Source organism: Pseudorca crassidens, chromosome 17 (assembly GCF_039906515.1).
Source record: "Pseudorca crassidens isolate mPseCra1 chromosome 17, mPseCra1.hap1, whole genome shotgun sequence".
Lineage (NCBI taxonomy): Eukaryota > Metazoa > Chordata > Mammalia > Artiodactyla > Delphinidae > Pseudorca > Pseudorca crassidens.
The window spans coordinates 12,787,369-12,812,830 of record NC_090312.1 but is presented as its reverse complement, the minus strand read 5'-3'; the positions used below and the strand labels follow the sequence as shown (position 1 = coordinate 12,812,830).

Genomic DNA, 25,462 nt, shown 5'->3' with positions numbered 1-25,462 from the left:
ACAAAACCAAACAAAACTGTGGTGATGTTGATAAAGAATGAAAGATCATCTTAGCTATGGTGGTGGCATGGTGCCCTGCAGAGTCATCGAAAGGCACTGGGTGTGGTCATTCAGTGAGTGTCAGTGGGACAGTGTGGAGACTCTAAGCGGGCAAAGGTCTGTGGGTTTTTGTGAAGTGCCTATTCAGGATACTTGGTTCACACCAGGTCAGCAAGCTCTGCTGACGTTCCCTTTCAGATCCTAAACACTGCCAGGTTCTCTTTTTCTCTAGGGCTTTTGGTTGTGATTGACCAGTGACCTTGGGCTCAGGACTCTGATCCCACGGACTAATTCACACTCAACAAATCGATGTACACATCTTGATGTATTTGTGGGCCAAGCCTGATGATGATGATGACAATGATAATGATGATAGTGTTAATTATGACAATAAAAAATATAGCATCCATGTGACAGCTTAGAAAGGCACTCATATCCAGTGCCCTCTGCTGTCAGCAGAAAATGAAAATGCCCATCTCAAGATGCCTAGAAGGGAACAGAAATCACCCAGGTGGTATGTGCAGAAGGAGGGGTGTATGTCAAAGCTAGGAAGGGGCTGCCCCCTTTACAAAAGAGCCTGGAGAGATTTGAGTGAATGCATTCATGTTAGCTCTGGGTATTTGAGAACGTCAGCCAGGAGAGCTAATTCTCTGATACTATCATTTCCCACGCCTCCATCTCAATACATACGTGTATCTCCTCGAGTCTCTGCACAGATATCTGTCCCTGCGAAAAAGAAGCTCTCCTAAGAGCCCAGAGCGGAGCCTCAGTGTTTTATATTTTCATAATTTCATGCATAAAAGAATCAGTAGGGAGTGTATTTATCAGTTTTGCTGCATAACAAAGAACCCCCCTACTCCTTAGATCTCAGTGCTTATAATCACTAAAATTTATTTTCCTTTCATTTTACATGATGCCTACAGTCAGCAGGACCTCTGCTTCAGGCTGTGTGTTGATTATGGGTCAGTTCCATAGGGTTTTGTTTGTTAGTTTGTTTTTGCTTTATCGATTGATTGATTGATTATTTTTGGCTGTTTTGGGTCTTCGTTGCTGCACGCGAGCTTTCCCTAGTTGCGCTGAGCGGGGGCTCCTCTTCGTTGCTGTGCGCATGCTTCTCATTGCAGTGGCTTCTCTTGATGCGGAGCATGGGCTCTAGGTGCGCGGGCTTCAGTAGTTGTAGCATTTGGGCTCAGTAGTTGTGGCTCGCAGGCTCTAGAGTGCAGGCTTAGTAGTTGTGGCGCACAGGCTTAGTTGCTCTGCAGCATGTGAGATCTTCCCGGGCCAGGGCTCAAACCCATGTCCCCTGCATTGGCAGGTGGATTCTTAACCACTTTGCCACCAGGGAAGTCCTCCATAGGCTTTTTTGATCTGTGACTGCCTTGGAAGGAACAGCCCCAAAGCACAATGGGCAGTTCTGGCCGAAGGCAAGAGTCTAAGAACGCAACCTCGGGTAGGCAGAGTCACCTTAGACCTTTGCAGGGTGTGGCTCACAGTCCACTGGCCAAAGAAATCCAATGGGCCAAACCTAACAGTAGAGTTGAGAAATTCACTGGCCCTGCAGGGGGGTGTGGCAAGGGTTTGTATGCACAGACCTTTTACAGAAGACTGAATTGTAATACAAATCATCACAGGGGTTTTCTAAGCATGCCAATTCCAGGGCCCATCTTCAGCTATTTTAATTCAATAGGTCAGAGTAAGTAATAACAGTAGTAGTATTAATAATAATAAAATCAATGGCTAGCGTTACTGTTTGCCTTTTATGAGCCTGACACTGTGTTAAGTACTTAACGCATGATGTTTAGTTTAATCCTACGATCTCTGTCTGAAATAGGAACAAGTATGATCTCCGTTTTACAGGTGAGGAAACAGAAGCTCAGAGAGGTTCAGAAACTTCCCCAGGTCACACAGCTAGTAAATGGTAGAGCAGGCATATGGATCTGTGGAGTGGAACTTCTGAGCCCCAAGTCTTTTTCAGTTTCCCAAATATGCCCATCTCTCTCCTGCCTCAGGACCTTTGCACTTCCTTTCACCTCAGCCTTTATAACATTTCCTTCCTTTCATTCACTTTATTTCTCAAGTTTCAAGTGGAAACATCACTTCCTCAGAGAGGCTCCCTGACCTTGGCCCCTGACTGATCCACTTTGTGGGTCTCCTAGATTTTCTAAGCCTCTTCTGATCTTCTGTGCTGGAGCAACTTTCTTGATGGGCAGCCCAACCTTCTGAGTATCACCTGGCCTCCTAACACCTCAGGCTGTCTCAGCGTTCCTCAGGGAAGGCAGGAGAAGGGAACGAGCCAATAGATACATCTCTCTCCCTTCCTTCTCCTGGACAAGCTGTCCAAGTTTTCCCATCTGGCCCATCGTCTGAGCCATTGGCTGTACTTTCTTGCAAGGCTGGTGCCAGCTTGGTAAACATCACCTTGCATCTGCTTTCCCTCATTCCTTGCCTCGCTGCCCTGGACTCCACTTCCCAATAAAGCCTTTGCAAGTAAGCTTACTGCAGGCTCTGCTATCTTGGAAATCCAGCCTGAGGGACGACCCCCACCGCCACCCCGCCTCCTACTTACACTTGACCCCCACTCTTCTTTCTCTAATACCCTTTACCCTATACTTTTCTCTCACAGCTTTTCTCATACAACTGGTAACCATATATAATATGCACTTTTTTTTTGTCCACACCATGCAGCTTGTGGGATTTTAGTTCCCTGACCCAGGCCCAGGCAGTGAAAGCATCAAGTCCTAACCACTGGACCGCCAGGGAATTCCCAATGCAGTGATGCAGTGTTTTGTTTTGTTTTTTACCACTGTGTTCTCTGCACTTGGTTCATGCCCAGCACATAGCAGTTGATCAACAAATATTAGTAAATGAATGTACATGTCTAGGCTTGAGTCCTTGCTTTGTCTGTGTTGCTTTTTTGTAGGTTGCTAAAGGTCTCTATGCTTCATTTTGCTTCCGTTTTGGGAAAATGAGACTGGGTATCTGTTTCAGAGGGTCTGAGACCAAAATGTGGTGATCAGTGCAGATGTTCAATAACCGATCATCATCGCTGATATTGTTAAACTAGACCAGCGATGGGCAATCTTTTCCTATAAAGGGGCAGAGAGTAAATATTTTAGGCTTAGCAGGACAAATGATCTCTGTCACAAAGACTCAACTCTGCCATCGTGGTGTAAAAGCAGCCATAAGCAATATCTAAACAGGTGGGCTTGGCTGTGGTCCAATAAAACCATATTAACAAAAACAGGGGGATAGGCCAGATTGGCCCTCGAGTTATACTTTGCCAGCCTCTGCACCATACAGTCTGAGCAGTGTGAATCTAAAAGTTCGTAGTGGGCTTCCCTGGTGGCGCAGTGGATGAGAGTCCGCCTGCCGATGCAGGCGACACGGGCTCGTGCCCCGGTCTGGGAAGATCCCACATGCCGCGGAGCGGCTGGGCCCGTGGGCCATGGCCGCTGAGCCTGCGCGTCCGGAGCCTGTGCTCCGCAATGGGAGAGGCCACAGCAGTGAGAGGCCCGCGTACCGCCAAAAAAAATAAATAAATAAAAAAAAATAATAATAAAAGTTCGTAGTAAGCCACATCAACAGATTGCAAATATTCGTGAACTTTCTAGGCAAAGCTTATCTCTGCATTTCTTTCCAGTGTTAAACACGTGCGATATTTTCCTGGCAGTGACAGTGTACTTTCAGGGAAATCTGTGTTTTCAGAGTTTGAGTTTGTTTACAATATTTCTCTAACAAGTGTGAGTGGGGAGAGTCTCCCCACATATTTCCTCTCTAACTCGTTTTTCCCTGGTAATGGTGTACCTTCTTTACCTACCTCCAGAGCTAGTCTGTGGAGAGAAAACTTGGAATTTGGGAGACCGGAACTTTACTTGTCTCTCAGGTAGAAACTTTGTTATATAGCAAATCTATTTAGAGTAAGTGGTTTCCTAGAAAAGATATGAAAGAAATGATCCACTTGAAAAAAAAAATGAGTCAAGTCTTTGGAAGAGGACAGATTTTTTACATATAAACATATATAAAATGGAGTCAAGAAAACAAGACAAGTCTGCTTTAGAGAGACCGTTAGTAGTTTTTCAGGCCTTACTAAGTGTCAGGTATGTGGCAGAGGGACCAGGATACCATGATTGATGGTTCATCCAGAACTACGTGGAATGTGGTTCCCCACAGGAAAACTGAGGTGCTGTTAACAGAAGAAGGGGGGAAGGGATGCTAGAGATTAAAAATTGCAGCTGGTGTGGGTAAGTAGGAGGTGGCTGTCTCACCTTTTTCCTGTGAGCATCAGCTCACCTCTGTTGTGCTGATGAAAAAAGATATTGTGAAAAGCATCTTATCCATCACCTGGTACAAAATAGAGCTGGAATAAATGGAGGCTACAGGTTTTCACGTTTCTTTATTGTAATTATGTATAAAACATGACACGTCACACATCCTAAGAAGGATTAAGCCCATCTGAGCTGATCACATGTTTGCTAGACTCTGATGCACATCACCGAGGGCCCATGCACTGCACACCTTTCTGTTCTTCCGTCCTTAGAGTTTTGACAATGACTCTCCTCATGGTTGCAACATGGCTGCCTCAGCTTCAAGCATCATGTCTTCTTCTTAAGACATCGTTTCAGATAAGAAAGGAGGGAATGTGTGCGAAAAGGGCTCCTTTCATGTATTAGGGAGGGAATCTTTCCAAGAAGTGCTCCTCCTTACGTGCCATGGACCGGAAGTATGTCACATGTCCAGCCCCAAACCCGTCTCTGGCAAGGCGAGTGCAGTTACTATGATTAGCTGTAAAGCATCGTGATTCATCCACTGGGGCTGGAACAAGGAAAGGGTCATGGCCATGGGGCAGGCAGTACTTTCTTTGGCATCTCTCTTTCCTTCTCATGACTAGAGAACATGTCTGTTTTGTTCACAGTTCCTAATGCAGTGCCTGACCTAAAACAGGCACTCAATATATATTTGTTGGGGAATGAATAAAGTAATGGATGAATATACTGACTAGGTTGGCCTTTTTTCTCATTTATTCTGGTTTCCTCATTTCTCTGAGTCTGGCTGTCCTGGAGCTATTCTTCCTGTCTGAAGATGAGCCCTCCTAAATTTGGTAACATGGTAAGAAATGAATCTGACCTATCACAGTGCTCATTTGCAGCCTTTGGTGTGGGTTGATCATTGTGGTCAAGGAGAGGACTGGAAGGTACATTCAAGGCCTGCTTGCACGGGCATGACCAAGACCATTCTCAGCAAAATGAAAAATCACGGTACCTTGTTCTCTTTCATCTTCTCTCTGGGCAGTTTCCTATGGCTTTTCAAGCTCATCTATTAGAATGTCAACAAAATCACAGAGATCTGCAGAAAATATTACAGAGAGATGGTTTGAAGTCACCAAGCACCTTGGAAGCATTAGTTTATTAAGCATTTAATGAGATAATTATAAACCTCTTCCACTGAGCTCATAGCTCAAAATGTCTAAACACCCTCTCTAGGTATCACTTAGTTCATCCAGTTTGAATGAAGCAGTAGAAAATATTTTCTTTTAAGTAGGTGATTCTCCTGGATTTTTCATGATTTCAGTCTTGTTTGCCCCCATTATTGGGTCAAAATGGGCACTTTTATGCTCGATTCTAGAGTATTCTTGGGAAGGAGATAGAATGATAGAGTGATTGTCTAATCTCAGTTGAATCTCATCTCTATCACTTATTAGCTGTGACTCACTAGGTAAGTTGCTTAATATCTCCAAGCCTCAATTTTCTCATTTGCAAATTGGGGCAATAATTGAGGGCGTTCTGGCACAGTATTTGCAGCAAAGTACGGGTGCAATAAATGCTATTATCGGTAATTGCTTTTTGCCACAACATGTTATGGTCTTCAGTCTGCCATCGAAATGAGCAGCTTCTACAAAGACAGCTGTAACTTTGTCATATTTGAAAAGCAGATATTGCTCTTTGGGAAACCCCAATGTCAGTCCAATAATTGTGAGGCAAAGAATACATCTGTATTGTTGGCATGGTTCTGGGCACTGGGATTATATTCAGAACCTGATGGGGCCTTTCAGGTTGCTGAGAGTGACTCTGACCAGTCAACTAAGGGTGGTTGAAAAATACCCATGGAATTGATGTCTATTTGTTTTGCGTAAATGAGCTTCTTTAGGTTGAGTTGGCTAATCATGTCAGTCAAATGGCCACTTCAGGTTTCCTGAGTTGATTCCGTCCTGCGGTTGGGTGTGAAAGATGAGGTTATGTAATGTGGCAGCATGGGAGACATAGAGGACCAGGGGCTGGACGATGTCGGTCTTCACCGTGCTGTCCACTAACGCATGGTCACTTCATCAAGTCACCTCAGCATTCTGGGACCTCTGACCTCTAAAGTGAGAATTTGGTACCCACCCATATAATTTAGCTGGTTACTGCAGAGTAAAGATGAGAGGATTTTGTTGTGGTAACTATTATTACTGTTACTCAGCGGGATCTGAGAGGAGAGTTTCTTCAGATGCCAGAAATTCCTTGGGTCAAGGACTGTGAGAACACTTGTCTTTCTATGATCAGTTCTTTCCAACTATCTGGATAAAATTCACACTAAATGTAAGAGGAGCTATTAAAAAATATCTCTGACTGGATCACCTGGAAATCTGAATGGACTAATGTGGAAGTTTGGTTTCTGAGAAGCACACACTAGGACAGGAGGAAATGCCCAAGAGATTTGTTGGAGGAAACACCTGTGAAGAAAGAGGAGGAAGTAGAGGAGGCAGGGAGAGCTTTCAGACCCCAGTACAGGTCTCACACCTGTGAAAGGAGAGGGGGAAGGAGGAATTGGGGAGAAAGGATCTCACATCGGAGTGCACATCTAAAATCTAGTATTTGGCTAGCCAGTGGGAGTCCTTGAGCCCAAACTGCCCATGACAGCAGTTCTCTGTCCTGCAGAAATGGGCTACGGCTAGTCACCTTGCCATCCTCGGTCATTTGCAGGGAGCATCCTTTGGGGGGTGTGTGGTCTTGGCACGAACGCAGTAGCGGGCCCAGCAACAGAGCATTTAGTCAACTATGCTTCTCATCGCGGAAGAGTTGAGCAGTACGTTTTCATGGCCACCCACCAGATTGTCAGAGGTTTTCTCTTTGCAACACAGGTCTTAAGGTGTTTGAAAAACAAACCCAAACATTTGTGATAGTGTAGGTTTTGTACCCCAAATCAATGTTCCATTCTGTCCCTTGACTTTCACTTCCCCCTCTGTTTCAGCTAGACCAATCATGTTGAAAACCCCACCCAGGTTTGTAGAGTTCCTCATTTGACAATTAAAAAAAATCTGTATGTGAATAAGTCACAGGAACTTCCTTTGTTTTACCTCCTCAATGAATTATGATTTACTCTCTTGGGTTTCCTATGTTTTCCGCCTCTTTACACACCCGTCACTCTTTTAGATGGGAAAGGTCACTGAGGTCAGTTTGCTTCTCTGCCTTCCAGTCGGACCAAAGGGACCCAGTTATCCAAAGGGTTTGGACAAGAAGCAGATCATCCAAAACGATGTATGATAGAAGGGAAGAATTCTAAGGAGGTAATCCACAGATGACGAGAGGGAGGCACTGGAAGTGTCTGTAGGCTTTGCTGAACGTACAGCATTCTTGAAATATGTCATCATCATGGGATACTGCCTGGGTGATCACTGAGGGACTGCACTAGGATTTTGACTCTAGAGTCAAAGAAAATGGTTGTTTATTAGCTGTTGGAACAGTGGTTGCCTTCTTTCAACAGAAAATAGGTTATTTTTCCCATTGAAAACTAAGTTTTGTTGATGGAGATTGTTTCAGAGACTAGCCAGACACTCCCTAGACCTCCTTCCTCTTCCTCTGAGCATACCACTGGATGAAATTTCCTGCCTCCTTTATAGTTAGATGTGGTTGTGTAATCAAGTTACAGCCAATAACAAATGGGCAGAAATGGTGAATATCACTTTCAGATCTGTCGTCCCTGCCAGGAAATTCTCATGTTCTCTCCCATCCTTTGCCTGCTGGTTGGATGCAGAGGGTCCAGTGGAAACTCCAAGGTCCTAGAAAATGTCAGAGCCATTGAATATAGAGCCAGGGTCTCTAGTGGTCATGGCTCATAGGCCCAGCCACTCCGCAGCATTTGGGATCTTCCTGGACTGGGGCACGAACCCGTGTCCCCTTCATCGGCAGGTGGACTCTCAACCACTGCGCCACCAGGGAAGCCCCACAGCCGAATTTTTGAGTAAGTCAAAGCAGTTGTCTCATCCAGATAAAACAGAGAGTGTGTGGACGCTGTTGATGAAGAATCATGCCAAAGGAAGGGAGACCTGGTGGAAGGTCAGTGAGCTCAATTCGGCAAGCAATGTTTGAACAACATCTTGAGTGGAGCACCGTGCTCAGTCTTGAGACTAAGGGTGGGTGAGACGTGTTTGCTGCCCTCAAGGGCTCAGTGCTATAGATACAGACTTACAGTACAGCTCGACAAGGCAACAGCTATTCGTGCAATGTACAGAAGAAGCTAGGAGCCAGAAAAATTAACTTCCCCTGGGAATGGGGTGCAGGAGTGGATTCTCAGAGGTGGCACCTGACCTGGGCTTTGAAGATTAACAAGGTGGGTAAGGACCCAAGCAGGTATGCAGGGAGCATTTCTGGCAGAGAGAGGAAAAGAGAAGAGCAGGGATGAGACCGACACGAACTCACCGTCCCTTATGTATAACCTTGAAATCTAATATACTGTGAAAAGCAAAATTTTGTCACCCATTTTGGGTAAAAACTGAGCTGACAAACTTATTTGTCAGTAACACTTGCCTTGAATGGCCACGAAGTTATCTGTACCCTTTATTTATCCCACTTAGTGTGTGTATTCACATGCTTCACTGCAGAAATATTAATGTGTTTGGTTACGGGGTATACTCTAGTCCCTGCTAAGGTATTTCATAACTTTTCTATACTCACTACATTACCTCTCTAAAATCTAAAAATGTGATGAATAATACACCAGGATTCGAGTTTTTAGAACTGTACTAATCAGTTACCTTTGTGGGGTGTTTACCATTCACAAAGTGCTTATGATCACATCGGATGGACAGCTTCTTTCTACAACATGGAGTCACATGGCGGTTTTCCAGCCCTCCAACTTCACCTGGCATCACCCCCATCTCTCTTGCTGGGCCACATTGGCCTCCTTTCTGTTTTGCGAATCAGCCCAGTGTATTGCAAGTCTCGGGGCCTTTGCGCTAGCTGTTCTCGCTACTCTGAAAATTCTCCTGGCCCATTACGAATCTCATTCTCGTTCTTGAGGTCTCCAGTTTAACGTCTGTCCCTCAAAGAACCTTGCCCTAAGTCTACCGCAAATGGTGGCCTTCGTCATAGCACTTATCACAGTCTATAATTATTTTGTTTATTTCTTTGTTTATTACACATCACCCACTTAATGTAATGTCCAAGATGGCAGGACCCCTGCTTGCTCTTCACAGCTGTGTTCCTGATGCCTGGTGCGATATTTGTAGAATGAATGGATGAATATATCAATGAACAGGCTATAAAACTCAAATCCTTTCTAAGTCTATGAGCTCCTTGCTGTCAGGGTTTTTGTCTTAGGGTGATGACATATAATGGAAAGACCATAGGTTTTGTTCTATGATCAGACATAAATTTGCTGTGTGACCTTGGGCAAATTGTACCACCTCTCCGAGCCCAGGTTTCTCTTTTTTCGCCTAACGAAACTAATAATAGTACCTCTCACATGGGAATGTAAGTGACAGAATGATAATAAATGTAACATTTCAGCATGTTGCCTGGCACATTGTAGGTGCTTAATAAATGCTGGATGAAATGAGTGAATGAGCCTGAGGAAGACATAGAAGCCTTTGCTCCTTTCCCTGCCCTCACACGGTGCCCCTACCCCTATCTAGCCATAAAGGATCCAGGTGAGATTAGGTAGATGGATAAAGGATTGGAACCTAACAGCAAACAAGCCAATATTGAGCACTTACTGTGTGCAGCTGCTGGGTTAAGGACACTATAGGACAAGTGGAGATGACTGAGGCATATTCCTTGTTCTCAAGGAGGTGGCATTTCAACATGGCATTTAGCATTTGAAGATATTGGTGGATGGAGACGTGTGGGTGAGAAACAGCATGGTCAAAAGGCATGGTCACAGGAAGAGGATAGCGGTTTGGGGAATATTGAGGAATCTAGGATGTGAGAAAACAGAGGGAAAGACATAGCTGGAGAGCTGGTTGAGCTCAAATGCACGAGAATTCTGATTGCCGAGCTGAGGAAACTGGACTCGATTCTGTAGATAATGGTGAGTCAATAAAGGCTCTTGAAGAGAGAACAGAAATGACCCGGCTAGCAATAGGAAGGATGAACTGAGAAGAAAACCCTGAAATGGCCCCAAAGCAGGCAGTCCCTCTCAGTGGATTGGGTCAAACACCTTTGTCAATAAACGAGGGTTATAACATCTTGAATTTCATTTTCAATCAGTGCAGGGACTCTCTAATAGTGGACCATTGGGAACTAGAATTGTTCTCTTCCCTGTGGGGAGAAACATGGGAAGCTGAGGTTTTGATCCCTGTCCTAAATGATCTTCCTTCAGTAGAGGGGAGAAGAGTCCTGCTCACCTATTAAGTCACACTTGTTCAATCAACTCGCAGTTTTCGAGCTCCTGTCACAAGTCAGCACTGTGCTAACGGCAGGGGTGTAAGAATAAAGGCATATCACCTGTTCTCAATGGGTTTCACAATCTACTGGGAGAGGAACACAGTGACTGCAGTGGGTGGCTAAGAGCCACCAAGAATGGAACCAAAAGTGATATGAAAATTTAGGAAGAGAAAACGAGTCATAGGGGCTGAAGTAGTGGAGAAAGACTTCTCAGAGCCCATGGACTTCAACTTCAAACTCATTCAAGGGATTTTGAATGATTGCTTTGGGGAACAACACAGAAGAGTAGGAAGACAGCATTGTATAGAGTAGGAGAATGAACATTTTGGAGTCTGACTACCTGGGTGGTATGGATTCTGAGTCCACTCCCTACCTGTGTAATAGTTAACTAGAGAAATCACTCTATTTCCTAGTCTCCTCACCTGTAAAATGGGAAAATGGGGGAAACTCACTAGTATGACTATGGAAAGCATATAGCAGGTGTCAGCAAACTTTGTCTGTAAAGGATCAGATAGAAAATGCGTTAGGTTTTGCAGGCCACGTGGTCTCTGTTGTAGCTACTGAACTCTCCCACTGCAGTGTGTTATGACCTGCATATTTGTGTCTCCAACATTCATATGTTGAGACCCTAAACGCCCAATGTGATGGTATTTGGAGGTGGGGCCTTTGGGAGGTAATTAGGTTTAGATGAGGTCATGAGTATGGGGCCCACATGATGGAATTAGTGCCCTTATAAGAAGACAAAGAATTAATCTCTCTCTGCTCTTCACCATGTAAGGACACAGTGAGAAGACAGCTGTATATGAACCAGGAAGAGGGTTCTCGCCAGACACTGAATCTGCCAGCACCTTGATCTTGAACTTCCTGGTCTCCAGAACCTTGAGAAATAAATTTCTGTTAAGTCACTGGTCTCTGGTATTTTGTTATAGCAGCCTGAACTCGGACAATGGGGAACGCATTGTAGACAATAGATAAATGAACGGTTATGTCTGTATGCTAATACAATTTTATTTATGGACACCAAAATTAGATTTCACATAATTTTCACATGTCACAGAACATCATTATTATTTTGATTCCTACCCCCATCATTTAGAATGTAAAAATCATTCTTAGCTCTTGGCTATACGAGTGGTGTGCTGGATTTGTTGATTTGGTCTACAAACTATAGCTGCCGGCCCCTGAGATATATAATAGAGCAAAGGGTTCTAAAGGTTAGCTGTTATTATTGTTAATCCCACTTATCATATAGGAAAATGGACTTTAGAGAATTCATAAAAGACCCTGGACAAGAATGTCAGTCCTGTGGCTCTTCATCAAGTGCTCTGCCCAGTGAAGGGGGAAGAAGGGCACAATTCAAGGTAACCAACTCTGGGTTCCTTCCGCCCCTCGAATTTCTCTCCACTTATCATCTCTCTTTACATATTATTTTTAGAACTCTCAAAATGGCAGCCCCAAGAAGGCAGAATATCCAAAACAGAAGAAAAAAGGAACTAAGATGAAGGGAAATACCTTTTTCAGTGAACACTAGTTATTTACTTTGAATTTGGCCATTAATCCCAGGACGGAAATGAACCAAAATTTACCCAAAGACACTTAAGTATGAAGAGTTAAAAGAAAAGAGTATGTTTTGGATTTTTTTAGTTTAAAATACATTAAAAAAATTTTATTGGAGTATAGTTGATTTACAATGTTGTGTTAGTTTAAAATACATTTTTGAATTTAATGGTCTGTGATTTGCTCCCTTCTCTTAGCTCAGCCAGCTTCCGTAGTACCTTTGTCCTCCTCATTTTCTGGGGAACAATGGATGTGGCAAATAAAACTAGGTGTAAATCACTGTGCAAATAAAATGAATAAATATGATGTGCCTGGAAACAGAGCTTAATTTGAAGTGGCCTTCTTCCCTTAGCCTGGGGAAATACATATCCTACATTTGTGTGTTGCCTTGGTTTTTTGAAGGCTTCCATGTACAGTTAGCTCATTTGTTTTTTGCAAGTCTTTTTAATTGTCAAAAAGGTGTTTGCATGCTCTCCAAATGTACCATTTCTTCTTCTTCCACCCCAGGGTAAATCAAAATGAATTGTATTGTCAATGAATCGCAATGAACTTTCCCTTAGCTGGTTGCCCTGCCCCTTCCTAGTCTTTAATCAAACCACATTCAGGGTCATCTTTCAGAAGCACACATGCTTAACATCCTTGGGTAGCTCCCCATCTGAAGATTTCTCTACCTTTCCAGTTACATCTCCTTTTCCACTGTGGACTCGGCACTCAAGTCACTCCACAGTTTACAGGAGTCAATGCTCCCTCACATCTTTGTGCCTTCTTTCACACTGTTTCCTTGGAATTGAATGCTTTCCATCCAAGAATCAGCCTACCTTGAGTGCAGACCAGAGAGAACAAAGGATGCAATCTGAGGAAGTTCTATAGCCATCAAGTCTCTCAGTTTTCCCTCACTCCTTTCAAACCCCAGTTTCGTCTATTATTTTGAAGAATGAGAAATCCAAGAGTGGGAGTACCAATCCACGCTACAGTCTCAAATGTACTGGGTGCTGGGAATATACAGCAATGAATCATCCTTCAGTGAGCCTGCAGCTAGCAGGGAAGATAAGGCCAGTCCATGAATTCCCAGAACACCAGGCAGGAAGTTATAAGAAGAATATGTATAAATAGAGGGTTCCGTATAAAGCTCAGAGGAGGGAAAGGCTATATTAAGCTGGAGCAATCAGAAAAGACATGTTGGAGCATTTGCTATGTGATTTGGACCTTGGAAATGAGAAAGATTTGAATAAGTGAAGATGCTTTGGAAAGTGGAAGAGTGTTGATGCCAGAAGTTCATTCCACGCAAAGCCAAGGAGGTGGAAGAGAGCTGGGCTTTCAGAGAGAACAAAGAGACTCCGCTTCTGAAGAGCGAGAGGAGCTGAAGAAATAAAAGGAGGAAAGATGGATCAGGGCCAGGTGGCGGAGGAAGCAAAGGTGTTAGCTGATAACTCACCCGCAGATCCCCAGACAACAAGCCAGCTGCACACTCAGAAAGTTTTCCTTCTGATTCAAGCTGGCAAAAGAGGTTGCCTGGCAGGGGTACCCCAGAACTTCATCAGAATGTGGCTTGTCTGCTTTTAGACAATCGGCACAGTGGCGCCAATACTTTAGAGCTGTATTAAAATACTTTTGTTAATTTTGGACTTGTATTGAGTTTATTAGAAACGTGCACCCTGAAATGAGAGTTAGGGACCCCTTGCTGATAAGACCCCAATACTGAACAGAAAAAGCCAGAGAAATGTCAAGTTATTCTGTGTGTACCTGTGTTCACCTCTTGCAGAGAAATCATAGAGCTTTGCTAATGTCATGCTCCCAGATGGCTTTTTAAACGTGGGAATTACAGATACCTGAGCAGTAAAAGAAAACTGTACATGAGAATGAAGATAATCAAAGAATTACCTTTATTTGGACATTTTCTGTGTAAGACGGTATTCTGTTGGCCAGAGATGGACCTTGACTCCTGGGCTGATCAGACTCTAATTAGATCCTGAGTCCCACCACCTATCACAGCTTTTCTCAAGTGGTAAATGGATTACTTCTTAATTCTTGTCAGCAAACATTTTCTGGTCCCCAACGAGGCATCAAGAACTGTGCTATATGCTAAAGTAGGTGGAGGAATGAAATGAAATGAAAATCGTCTTACTTCTTGACGTCCTTGCTGTCTATTGGGGTAGACACAGATCCACAGACCTTGTGAAAGCAATGTATTAAAGGATCAGATGGCAGTAAGCACAGGTGCCGTGGGAGCCCTGAGGAGGAACATCTCCTTAGTCTGGACTAAAGATTTTGAGAAGGGCCAGGGAGGGTTGACTGAAGAAACTGACACATCGGTACAATTAGAATCTTCTCTCCTGTTGGTCCAGCTTTAAAATCACAGCATCTCAAAGCTGGCTCTCCTCGAAGTTAGAGCACCTATCGAATTTAATTGTCATCCCTTGCTTCACCGTCTGAGCTGTGGTAAACTTCAAAGGACTTCGACTGTTTCTATTTTGTGCATGTTGTGTCTCCACCACATAACAGTATCTGACGCCTAATAGCTTCTTGTAAATATGGGTTGTGTGTTAAGGAAGAAAATATTAGCCTAGGAATTTTCACCCTCACTCTCCAAGCGCTAAGGGGAATTCTGCTGTAATATTTAATGCATTCCTCATTCTGAGCCAAGTCTGGAAGGAAATGACAAAAGAAGGAAAAGCAAGTTAGAATGTTGGACCAAAAGGAACTTGGAAATCAGCTGATTCTATGCCTCATTTCTACAGATAGAAAATGGAAATTCAGAGAAGTTATATTATAACTGTTAGTGCAATGTCACCCATGTAATTAGCAGCAGAGCGGGTCTAAACACAAGGTATCCTGATTGCAGTACTCCTTTCCTGTGAGGCATACGTATTATTTTTCTATCAGTTACAGATATGTAGGGAGGGAAGTGCAAAGGATTCTGGAAAGGGCTTATTTCTTTTGCCACCGTATAGAATAGTCTGGATCCTAAAGGAGCTTCACGTGGCAAGGAAGGCTTTGTTTAACGGAACATTTTGTGTGATAGGTTTATCCTCTACAAAACCCCCACATTTTAAAGGATGTGTTCTTCCATGCTAAGTAATTGCTTCTGGCAGTAGCGTCTTTTACTTTATAAAAAAAAAACCCCTTCTCTTGCTTCCATCTGATATCTCAGTAAGGCCCCAGAGGGAGAGGTTGGGAACAAATGCTTGTGCGAGCTGTGATGTCCCCTTGAAAAGTGAAGCTTGAAGTCCTTTAGGGAGCCCAGTGTTCTTTCAAAATTGATTTTGACATTGTAGAACTACATCCTAACTAACTTCCATGCCAAAATATGTTGTGACTAGTGTTTGGATAGTTGAAAGAATATTAAAAAAATAAGTTTTCGTATCAAGAGCAGAAGAACAAATGACTTGTATGCTGTGTGACCTGGGGATTATCCTTAAAAAGCGTTTTCTAAAGTGGTTATAGGAAGAAATGATGAGAGTAAAAGATTACTTGGCAGGTATGAGATACTGTCCTAATAGAAAAGATTAAATGAATCCCCCACCCCCGCCAAAAAAAAGCACCAGGGAGAAACAAAATAAGAAAACTCGTTATCATATTATCAACAATAAAAATCCATGATTTCTAACATTTATTAAACACTCACCATATGCCGGGCACTGCTCTAAGCCCTTGTAGGAATTAATGCCTCTAATCTTCCCAACAACCCCATGAGGAGGGTGCAGTTAATAGCCTCATTTTAAAAAGAGTGAAATGAGGCACAGAAAACTACTGTAACTTGCTGGAGGTTACAGTCTAGGAAGCAGTGGGGTTCACGTTCAAACATAGGGAGTCGGGCTCCAGAGTCCATGTATTTTTTATTTTTTAAGTTAAAAATTTAAATACCAAACTAACATGTGTCCTGTGGGCACACCTCATGATCCCAAATTCCACTTAACATGAATGGACAGGTACGCATACAAATATTTATGTACAAGGATGTTCAGCAAACCATTACTTCCAATAATGGAAGCTGGAAACAATCCAAATACTGAACAATTAGGGGTGTATTAAGTGCTCAGTTGAAAAAATGGAAAAAAGAAAGCAAAACACAGAGAAAAAAATGAAATCCCTCATAATCCCTATACTCTGAAATAACCAGGAAGAAATTGCTGAGCTTGTCTTTCCAGCTTTTTTCTATATTTTGTTTCTGATACAAAATTGGGATCATACTGGATATATTGCTTTATGATTTGACTTTTCTATGCAGATAGTATTATAAATCCTTTTCAAGCCACTAGTTATTCTTCTACCACTTATTTTAATGGCTTCAAGGTGTTCCTTTATTTGTACATATCATGATTTATTTAAACGTTTTATTGTTGGATCTGTGCTCTTTTAACCATTATTCTATGATGCCTTAATGGATGGTAACCCACTGATCTCTAAAAGTAGCACAGGCTCTCTAACTTGGAGCTCAAGACATTGAATGATTTGCCCTAACTATTCTAATTTAATCTTCCTGTCTTTTATAATTCACTGACCCTGAATTATAGAATCATTTGTTCTAGAAGTGTAACTGGGCTTCTCTTACAGCACTCGTGCAATTCCTCTTATGGCATGAGTAGATCTACCTAATGATCTAGCTATATTCTACTAGGCTGAAAACTTATTGCAGGCAGAATGTCTGCCTGAATCAACTTCCTAACCACATACGAGAGAATTGTGTCATACACTTAGTAGATGCTCAGTAAGTGTTTATGGAATAAATGAAGGTCATACATATTATTTTTAACAGTGTAAAAATTTCAAATATCTAATGATGGGGGCAAGTTGAATAAACTATGACATACTGGTATAAAGAATTTTGAACAATAATTAAAAGGAGAAACACAACAAAAGAGAAAAGGTCTGAAACAAAGCAGAAATAGAGTTAAATTCTTAAAACCAGATCCCTTCATACCTCTTCCAAACTTCTGTTCACTATTCCTCCACTTAGTCTGACTTCTTTGAATGGTTCACTGCTCACAAGCCTACAGTTCTCAGCCTCCTTCTTATCTGAGAGCTTCTGTAGCTCTTTGTATCACAGTACATATCAGAGAAACCAGAGCACAGCTGGGGTTTAAGGAATGGTTGTTGAATGAATGATCAATGGAGAAATATGGGTAGACAACAAGACTTCGGGCCCTGGTCTTGATGCTGGCATCATTATTCTCCTATCTTAGCAGATTTTCTTAAACTGTTCTGCCTGAATCCCCAGGAATCCACACACACACAAATTGTGGCGATTATAATAGAAAAAAATATATTTAAACTTATTAGTAATGCACAGGCTCAGCAAAATGTCAAGTTTTTCTAATTTTGCTGGAATGAAATCAATTTAGTGTAGCAACACAGCCTCATGCTAATTAGAAGCCTTAACTGGCATCTTCAATTAAGAAAACTGTGAACCATCAAAATCACTTAAAAATAGTATTTTAAAAAATGGGTACCTGATCTTTTAAAAACTTAAAGCCTGTTGGGATAAAAATAATTAGTATAAAAAACTGAAAACTGTTTTTAAAAATTGGGATTCAGTTTTAAAATCCATAAAATGGAGATTGATTGATCTTCTAGGTAAATCTCAGATATTTATATCCTAGGTACAGATTAAAATTACCTCAGTTCCTATCTTTGTCCATTGTTATACCATCAGAAGGCCAAGGTCCTGTCTCTTTGTCTATTCCCAATTCCTATATCAGAGGTTGGGCTATGTTAGTTGCTAAACAAATACTTGTTGACTAGATAACTGAACAAGCTTTGAACACTTTCTGAAAAGGAATTATATCCCAGGATATAAGTGAACCATTTAGGGAATAATGATGAGTTAGACCATATTGACTTTTACAAATGGGAACTGTGAGGCCACTTGGAAACAGACAATTGGCAAGTTGAATAACTGCATTGCTGGTGGGAAGGGAATTAGGTAGGAACTCAATGAACCAAGCATCTCTTTGGGAATGGTCACAGACAGTGGGAACAAATAGGTAGCAATTTTTAGAAAGAAGAAAAAGAAACACAGACAGTTATTGCCTACCGAATTTATCCATCCTTGCTGCCCACAAGTCTCTTTCTTTAGTTCATGAATGAAGAACTAAAAAGAACATGACCCATGAAGACTGAAGCAAGGGCTCAAAAGATAGAGTTTGTAATGTAAGGATGAGGATGTTGATGAGGACGACAATGATGCTTATCAACATTTTATGATCATTTGCTATGTACAAGACACCTTGCGTAACGGAGTAGGGCCTAACGGAAGGAGAGAAGATGATAGATTAAGGAGATTAAATAAAATCATTAAGTAAAGGACCTTAATCTAAGAGGAATCAATCAACTTTAAGTCTTCTTTTCACCCATTAGGGTCAAACAGACCTATATTTGAATACAAGTGTACCAATTACTAACCATGTGAAGCTTGGTGAGGTGCTTAACCTCTCTGAGCCTCAAATTGATTACCTGTAAAAAGGGGAAAGGAACACTTAGCTTACAACACTATTGTGAGGATTTAATGAAATATTATATATGGAAGTAAATTGTTAACTGCTACGCAAATATGAGATTTCAAAGATTAGCTATTCCTATTACTCAACAGTTAGATAAGATGTACACAAACATGAATAGTAAGCAGTGGGTGATTGTGTAGGAGTGGGAAGGAGAGCCATGTGGTAAAAGCTGAGTGTTGAGAGGCGAGAGAACTAATGGGAACCATATCACATCGGGTCTGCAGACCCATTGTCTACAAAACACTTGACTTTTATTTGAGTGGAATGGAGAGCCGGTGCAATATTTTGAGCAGGGCATGAAAGGCATAAAATAATGTGTATCTTAAGAGGATCACTTTGGCTGCTGTGCTTAGAATAGACCGTAGGAGGTTAAGGCAGGAGGGGAAAAGTCAGGAGGTTATTACAGTAATGCAGGTGAAAGATAATGGTGGCTTGGACCAGAGTGGTAGTGGTGGGTTGGTGAGAAATGGCTGAATTTTAATATTTTCTGACGATAGAGCCAAGAGTATTTCCTGACAAATGTGGGGTATGAGAGACAGCACAGATAATTCCTATTCCTGGATTTTATTTTATTTATTTAAAACAATTTTTATTGGAGTATACTTGATTTACAATGTTGTCTTAGTTTCAGGTGTACAGCAAAGTGAATCAGTTATACATATACATATATCCACTCTTTTTAAGATTCTTTTCCTGTATAGGTCATTATGGAGTATTGAGAAGGGTTCCCTGTGCTATGCAGTAGGTCCTTATCAGTTATCTAATCTTTATATAGTAGTGTCTATGTGTCAATCCCAATCTCCCAATTTATCCCTCCCCCGCACTGTCCCTCCTGGTAACCACAAGTTTGTTTTCTACATCTGTGACTCTATTTCTGTTTTGCGAATAAGTTCATCTGCACCATTTTTTCCCCTTTTTTTAAAGATTTCACATATAAGCAATATCATATGATTTTTGTCTTTCTCTGTCTGACTTACTTCACTCAGTATGACAATCTCTAGGTCCATCCATGTTGCTGCGAATGGTATTATTTCATTCTTTTTTATGGCTGAGTAATATTCCATTGTATATACGTACCACATCCTCTTTATCCATTCCTCTGTCAATGGACATTTAGGTTGCTTCCATGTCCTATCTATTGTAAATAGTGCTGCAATGAACATTGGGGTGCATGTGGTTTTTGAATTATGGTTTTCTCCAGATATACGCCCAGGAGTGGGGTTGCTAGTTCATATGGTAGCTCTATTTTTAGTTTTTTTAAGGAACCTCCATACTGTTCTCCATAGTGGCTGTATCAATTTACATTCCGACTGACAGTGTAGGAGGGTTTTCTCCGTACCTTCTCCAGCATTTATTGTTTGTAGATTTTTTGATGATGGCCATTCTGACCGGTGTGAGCTGATACCTCATTGTATTTTTGATTTGCATTTCTCTAATAATTAGTGATGTTGAGCATCTTTTCATGTGCTTTTTGGCCATCTGTATTTTATTCCTAGATTTTCACCTAAGCAACTGGAAAGCTGATTGCCATCTTCTGAGATGGAGAAGCAGCCAATGGCCTAAGCTTGGATAGGAACGATCAGGAGTTTGGTTTAGGACATGTTGAGTTTGAGAGGTTGGTTTGGTATCCAAGTGGACATATCAAGTTGAGAGCTGAATTTTAATCTGGAGTTTGGGAGCTAGGTCTGGGCTAGAGACATAAATTTGGGCATTGCTGGCATGTAGATAGACGGTATTTAAAGAGATGCAGTGCAGCAGACAACTGCTCTTTTCCCAAGATTGATTTCACCTTGTTTTAGCCTAGGTCTAAGAAGTGGGGTTTTCCCTAATTTCTCTTCCCTCCATTCTTCCTTCTACCTCTGCTCTACCCCAATAACTCCATGATACATCATAGGATAGAACCATCCATTCACATCTTAGGTCCCTTGTACTTTGCTGGTTTATTTTTCTGTCTCTACTCAGCTTTCCCAGTGCAGTGACTGCCACATGTTGTTGGGATTTTGGTCCAAGCCACAGAAGAAGACAGTGAAGCTAAGTGATGCAGGAAGTAAACTCATGACCTTAGATTCGGGAAACTGGTGCACCAACCACTGAGAAACCAGAGATGGAGGATTTTTGCACAAGCATGAGCAGAGTATAAATCAACATCTCTGCCTTCAACAAAATCCGCATCGTAAGTGCAAGTTTGTTTACTCTGTATATTCTGTGGGACAAATGTTTGGTCTTTATTCAGAGAGGATACTGGAGAACCAGGAGAATTGTCTTTTGCTTTCAAGTAGTGTATACTTTAGAGGCGGAGGTCAATGCTTATTCACGAGAAACCATATCACGTACTCAGGGGAAAAGAAAGGGATGGATGGAGGGGTTGCTGAGAAATGAATTACTCTTATTTGACCATCACGTTCTAGAATAAATGTCAGGCCATCTGGAAAGTCTTCATTAATTCCTCATAAGAATGGTCAATAGATCCATGATCCTCCAGAGAATACTCCTATTATTTTATAAGATTTATTTTATTATTGCAAAAATAATGTACCTTCTTTGTAAAAAAACCATAAAATAAAAATAAACAAGAACAAAAACACAGAAAATTTCATGACCAGAGACGACTGTGAGATCACCTTTTGGGTATTTTTTTCTATGTATTTACTTATTTTACAAAAATGAGATCACACTGTGCTTCCTTGTCGCCTTTTCTCTCACTTGACAATAGAGCTGAAGAATTTTCCATGTCGTAAGCGTTTGCCTACAACATCATTTGCATATCTGCCTATTATCGGTGTCATGGCTATATTATGAAGGTGATGGTGGGCTTGGGGCTTGTTTCATTTTATTTTTCCTCAGCATCCAGGACAATGATGGGTAACAGGATGTTCTTATAATCACAGAATATTAGAGAGCTCAAAGCTCCCTCAGGCATCATCTAGTTAATTTCCTATTTTGCAGATGGAAAAGTTGGGACTCAATGTGTTAAATGGATTGGCAGTTCAGGTGGTCAGAAAGCTGCAGAACCAGAATCAAACCCAAGTGCCTGGACTCCAAGCATCACATCCTTTCACTACAAAGTTCACACTCAGAGTAAACCCAACATCTGTGAAACAGACATGCAGTAAAAAGAAAAGGGTATACTTGGGCAGGAGAAGTTTGGGGAGGAAAGGTCTCTTGTGGTCCTTTTGGAACTTTCAGTTTTACTTCAAACCCTGAGATGTCAGAGGTTCATAGAAGGGTGAAGTTGCAGCATGAGGTACAGGGAAGAGGCAGCTTGAGGAAAGAAACTTAGGAGCTCAGGTTTGCAAAACCCACGGTTGTGCAGTCACTCAGCTCCAGCCAACACCCTGAAGGATGCAACAAAGCACTAGGAAAGTGAATGGCCACCCAGAGTCTCAATTCTGGTTTCACACTATATCTGAAGGGCTCCCATCCCTCAGCATTGGCCTCTAGGAAGCCTAATAACATTTCAACTTTGCTCTTGGTCAGGAATGGTTTTTCAGTTTGACTTTGACAACCCAGAATGTTCCTGACTTCCCAGAATCACTCTCCAAGCCTCCTTGCTGTGGAGGGAGGAGAGTGGTGCTCAGAAAGCTTCAGAACATATTCAGCTGTGAGTGAAGAGCAAGGAATGCTGGGAGTTCCAGCCTGCTGTTGACATGACATCATCCTGCCAAATCCTCTTCATATTTCCACTGGTGTGATTGACCTGAAATGCACATGGGCTGCGCCACTTCTTCCCTAAAACCTTCCACGGCCTCAGGGTAAAGTTCACACCCCTTTGCGTAGCATTCAGGACCCTCTACCACCTGACGTTTGCCCACCTCTGCCTCATCTCTGCCATTTTGTCTTCAGCAACACCAAACTTCCTATGGGTTCCTGTACAGAACCATCCTACTTTTTTCATCCAGTTCCTGCTTTCTGGAGTGTGCTTCCTCTTCTTTTATCCAGGGTTAATCTCACTTAGCTAGATGTTGTACCCTCTCTGTCTACTTAAGTAACTCTAAAATTCCGTAATCTGTGATAATGTCTGAAATATTCTTGGGAATTTTCAGTCAAATGATTGAACTTCATCCTGAGTCTTATACTCCCATCTGGCATCAGTGCTCTTTCACTCAGTGGCACATTCCAGATGAGATCAGGTGCGTTCAGGGTGGTCACAGAGTAGTGGCACATTCCAAATCACTGGACACCTGTGGGGAGCAACAACTTACCAGACTTAGAATCTAAACAGAACCCTATTGCTTATTTTTCCCAGCTGCAAATTATCTGGATGGCATAGACGGTTTTCTCTAGTCCTGCACTTAGAATATTTACTTAAATACTGGCAGTGATAAAATTGTGGGAAAGAAATTGCACATTCATCAAAAGTAGGCAGCCTGATAGAAGTGCCTAAACATGGTAGTCATCTCAAAGTTAAATTACCATATGTACATGGTTGGCTTGTCATTTATGTACTTATATATTTGTATACCCATCATCCTTAATCACTTACAAGAATGAATGTGTGCATTTAAGAACAAATGTTTGTGACATAAGCTAATGGCTAATTGAAAATTTCTTCTTAGAGGAGAAAGCTGGAAGACAATACCAGAAAGGACAAAAGCTTTGTAGAAAGAACAGCAATACTTGCTAATACCATACAGTTTGATTTTAGCTCAGCCTAAAGGAAATTCCTGCTGAGATGCCTGAAAATTATTATTTTTAAAGCATGCAATACCTAGCAAAGAGAGAGAGCTCATCTTGTCAGAAGGAACACGGAATTTAGCATCAGGAAACTTGAGGCCAACTCCTTGCATAGCCTTTTCTGGGTGTGTGATCATAAGAAATTCATGTAACTTCTTCAAGTCTATTTCCTCAAATTTAATCTGGAAATAATGCTGCAGCCTTGCTATTAGATTTGAAAAACACAAAATACATGAACTTACGTTGAGGTGCTAATTAAATCTCATTTGCATTAATATGTTATTTTTCTATTCCCATCTGTATCGTAAAAATCAGGGTCATAGAATCCAAAAATACTACTGCTACTAACACTGTTACAACTGGTGCTACTATTATAGCAACAATAACAACAACTACTATTACTAGCTGATATTTATTGAGAGTGCATTATACATCTACATTGTTTGGGCATTTTACATGAATTAATCATTTATGTCTCTTAAAACACCTAGGAAGAGGCTACTATTATTTTCTCCATTTTATGAGCAAGCAACTGGAGACCCAGAGAAGTTAAGGAACTTGCCTAAGATCACACAGTTAGTAATTGCAAGACTGGGATTTGAACCCAGGCTTAAACTCCAGAGTTTTAGCATTAAGAATTATACTTTCTTCCCTATCTAAAAATAATAGTAAAATTACCTTACCGTTGGATTGTTCTTCGTTCTCTCATAGAGATAATCTCATTTTATCCCTCCAGCAGTCCTTTGAAATAGAGGTTATTATCTTTTACAGACATGAAACTTGGGTCAAAAAGATTAGGGGATTAGCCCAATGTCACCCTGCTCCAGAATAGTAAAATCAGATGGCTGTCCCACTATGGTGGGAACTAAGAACTTCTCCCATCCTGTTTCTGGCTCTATTCTGCTTTTGCAGGCACGTCCCCCATTGAATATGCCTTCCACGAAGACCCCAGCTGAGTCCTGGTGTGTTTTTATTTGTTTTGAAAGCTCTCTCTTCTCTGTCATTCTTTCTGGCACTGTCTGTGACGCGTGAGACTACTTGTTTCTTCAAGCATCATGTGGTTCTGCAGAGCTTAGATGGAGTTACAATGGACTTCCAGATCAGATGTCATTGGAATTTAAGGGAGTCATCCTGAGAGGAACACTCCAGGTGAAATGAACCTCTGAGGTCAAGGTCACCTCCTCTCCAGACTCTGAGCTCACCACTTATCCACACTTCCTCTGAGGGAAACACAAGTTCCTCCTTAAATAGAGCCTCCACGATGTCATTGCTCTCTGCAAATTTTAAGCGTGCACTCTATTTTCTATTGTCTGCAGTTCTGAATACTCCATAATCTGGCCTTGATTAACCTGCCTAAGCCTGCCAGCCTTTTGTCTCACAGTTATGTCATCTTTCTCTGCGCTGTCTCAGAATCCTGTGCTTAGGATGTTCCTTCAATTAGAACTCTCTCTTTAAATGCTTGGCTTGGCTAACATAGTCTCAGCTTATATGTGACCTTCCTTGACTCCCTGAACCACTCCTCTGCTCTTCCATGTCATGTAATCTCTTTAAAAAAGGATGCTCTTCTCATTTCAGCATTTGTTACGTTGCCTTGAGATTGCCTGTTTAATTGTCCATCTCCTGAACTATGCAATGAGCTCTTTGGGGACAGTGGGTTTTGGTATCTCCTATAATGCCTGCACATAGTAGTTGCTCAATAAATAGCTGTTGATTAAATGCTTATTTCTCTTTCTGAAGTCACCAAATACTTTGAAAGGATCTCTTATTGATGTCCTTGCCTTCTAGACTGTGAGTTTTCTGAAGACATTCTGCCTTATTCAGCGCTGCATCTTCAGTGGCTGGCATGGAGGAGGCACTCAGTAAATGAGGAATTGACCAGAATTTCAGATCCTCTAATCCTGCCCATCAGCCTCTCCACAGCCTGCCCTGCCTCTTCTGAAATGCATTCCTCTCCACAATTGCTCCATCTTCCATTTTCCCTTTATTTTTAATGACTTCACTTGTGGTTTGATCTACATAATTTAGCATTTGCTTATACTATCTGCTCTCACT

General features: G+C 41.8%; 1 long non-coding RNA gene across 6 annotated transcripts in view; it reads left to right on the top strand.

Annotated features, from left to right (window-relative positions):
* Positions 1 to 25,462, top strand: part of LOC137209863 (uncharacterized) — a 393,448-nt gene that overhangs the window by 326,526 nt on the left and 41,460 nt on the right. For all 6 annotated transcript variants that reach the window (XR_010936151.1, XR_010936154.1, XR_010936150.1 and 3 more), the window contains 2 exons: positions 20,699 to 20,909; positions 24,323 to 24,559. This is a non-coding gene — a long non-coding RNA (uncharacterized lncRNA). The remainder of the gene's footprint in view (positions 1 to 20,698; positions 20,910 to 24,322; positions 24,560 to 25,462) is intronic.